The following is a 3,047-nucleotide window of genomic DNA, read 5'->3' on the forward strand; positions in this document are numbered from 1 at the left end:
GTTTTTTCGTCTCTCTCTCGTGCGTAATTGGAATCATTGTGTTTGATCATTCGATTTCGGTTGTCTCGCGATATTGATTCGTTTCGTAGAGTCTCGGGCTCTCGGGTTTGATGTTGCGAGTAATTATTATTTGATGAATATTTTGGTTGTTAAAATGAGTTAGTGTTGCGTCTAAATTAATTCGTGTTAGATGAACGCTCTCTCTGTCGGTGAATATTCAGTGAAGGACATTGAACGTAGGTCTTTTGTGTCTCGTGACCTTGCTTCGTTTCGCTGGCCCATCGTTTCGAGTTTTCGTATTTGTGTCGGACAGCCAGCGTCACTCGTCACGTAGATGAATTCTTGGGTTTCGATCGTTCAGTGTTGTTCCATCTACATGATTATTGTGGACGATATTTTGATTCTGTTTTTTTTTTTTTCTCTCCTTGACTTTGGTTGTTCTTGACTATCTCTTTTGACTAAATTGACTACTACTCTCGTTTTCTATCAGAATCTTTTATCCCTTGGACAAATGTAGAATCAGTACTATTGGAGCCTCATGATCGTTGATCGATCGAAACAACCAAAGGGGGTTTTCCAGAGAAATTGAGCCATTTTATTTGTATCGAGTCAGCTAAGTCGTATTAAACATTGTGATTTTCCCCCGCAATCTTGAGTTAATTTTATTTATTTTAGTCAGGACCTAGTCATACTTTAACCTAAGCTTCACCAGTGACCTTCACGCCGTTCTTCGGTCGGAGCTAGCAGGAGACCGTTTCGAAGNTCGGAAAGTCTGTTTTTTGGTTATTCGTTTCATTCCAGTGGTCGTTCTGGTAATAACGACCTGGCGCTCGACTTATTTGCTGTTTCAGGGTGGTCGTACGTCGAAGGGCTACGTAGTGGACTGAGGGTTCCGTGAACCTTAGGAAATTACGTCACAGTATATAGAGAAAAATTAGAGTTGGGAAAGATATTAAGAAACAAACTTCGACTTTATTAAATTTTCCATTGAAGTTTGAAATATAAAGTAGCTTTGAATTTCCTGTTTTACTCTTGAAATCACTTTGAAATTATTAATTTTTTTTCAATGATCAATTGCACGCCCTACACATCTGACCTTTTGTTCATTTGCGAAATTTGTAAGATAGCTACTTTTCTACTCACAGAGGAAATCACCATAAAACAATAGGCGGGGAGGAGGATGAATGAGCAAGAAAAAATTTGATTTACCACCCCCCACGACGAACGTCAAAAATAATTTTTTTTTTCAATTTGAAAAATTAAAATTGTTGAAACATTAAAAATTGAGGAAGAAGTCGAGGTGTCTATATAACCCTGTTTTTTTCTTATTACGACGCAGTTTCATGAGAATGTGTTGGTTTTTATGATCTTCAAATGAAATCGGAAGAGTAGATTTGATCAAATTCAACTCATTATTTAAATCTGGTGAAAATATTGCCCTACCCTCCCCTGTAACAATATCTCGAATTTTCGAAAAAAAAAATCGAGGCAATTCTAAGGTGTTTGAGTACGTTCTAGAAAATTCTTAGGTTTTCGAGAAAATTATAGGAAAATTCTCCGCTTTTCGAGAAAATTATAGGGATATTCTTAGCGGACCAAGTTGATAGTTGAACTCTCCATAATTTCCTGTGTTTGAGAGAAAATTGAGAGTCGGAGTGACGAGGCCAAAAATATATTTTATGCAAACCGATCTCTTTTCGCAATCGCAATGTAGATGGGAGCCATCAAATGATCTCTCCACTAACTACTCTTGGTGGGCAACCAATGAGATCACTGGATTCTCTTTGATCACATTTGTTGAGCTCCATCATTGGCTCCCTTCGAGGGATCTCATTGGTTGCCCCCCAAGAGTAGTTAGTTTAGAAACCACTTGGTGGCTCCCACATCTCCGTTGCGACCGCAATTACTATCGAGTTTTTTTAACCTGTCAATAGGCGCGCGGTTCCACCACCGTTCTTGAGACGCGCGATTAGGGAATCGCTCATCGGCTTCTCGTATTAATAGAGCCAAATAGCGCCATAGGCGGTGCTGTTCGGCGTTCTGCGGCACGAGCCCCATACCCGTAACACGTGGAAAATTTCGACCGTGCTGAAGAAAATATTATTTTTCTACTCAACCCTGATCACCAGACGACTTTTATCACCACGAGAGTTAACTAGAAGAGTTACTTGAGGCATAAAAAAAATTTCAGCAAAAGATTTGCGCTTTTAGGGTATATTTCCTATGGAGTGAAAATTGTTGTGAGGTAATCGCTCATAGCGCGCCTAGTGACGGGTTAAAACAGACAATTGGATTTGTTATTTTTAGTGATTTCTTCAATTTCAATCAACTTTTTTCAGAATTGAACATTTGATTTTGGAATTTTGATTCTTGACTATCTCTGAATCTATTCTCGATTTTTTTAATAGTTGACAGTTGCATTTTTTNTAAAAATTGAGGAAGAAGTCGAGGTGTCTATATAACCCTGTTTTTTTCTTATTACGACGCAGTTTCATGAGAATGTGTTGGTTTTTATGATCTTCAAATGAAGTCGGAAGAGTAGATTTGATCAAATTCAACTCATTATTTAAATCTGGTGAAAATATTGCCCTACCCTCCCCTGTAACAATATCTCGAATTTTCGAAAAAAAAAATCGAGGAAATTCTAAGGTGTTTGAGTACGTTCTAGAAAATTCTTAGGTTTTCGAGAAAATTATAGGAAAATTCTCCGGTTTTCGAGAAAATTATAGGGATATCCTTAGCGGACCAAGTTGATAGTTGAACTCTCCATAATTTCCTGTGTTTGAGAGAAAATTGAGAGTCGGAGTGACGAAGCCAAAAATATATTTTATGCAAACCGATCTCTTTTCGCAATCGCAATGTAGATGGGAGCCATCAAATGATCTCTCCACTAACTACTCTTGGTGGGCAACCAATGAGATCACTGGATTCTCTTTGATCACATTTGTTGAGCTCCATCATTGGCTCCCTTCGAGGGATCTCATTGGTTGCCCCCCAAGAGTAGTTAGTTTAGAAACCACTTGGTGGCTCCCACATCTCCGTTGCGA

The sequence above is a fragment of the Diachasma alloeum genome, unplaced genomic scaffold (genome assembly GCF_001412515.2).
Source record: "Diachasma alloeum isolate Michigan unplaced genomic scaffold, Dall2.0 Dall_scaffold_00965, whole genome shotgun sequence".
Lineage (NCBI taxonomy): Eukaryota > Metazoa > Arthropoda > Insecta > Hymenoptera > Braconidae > Diachasma > Diachasma alloeum.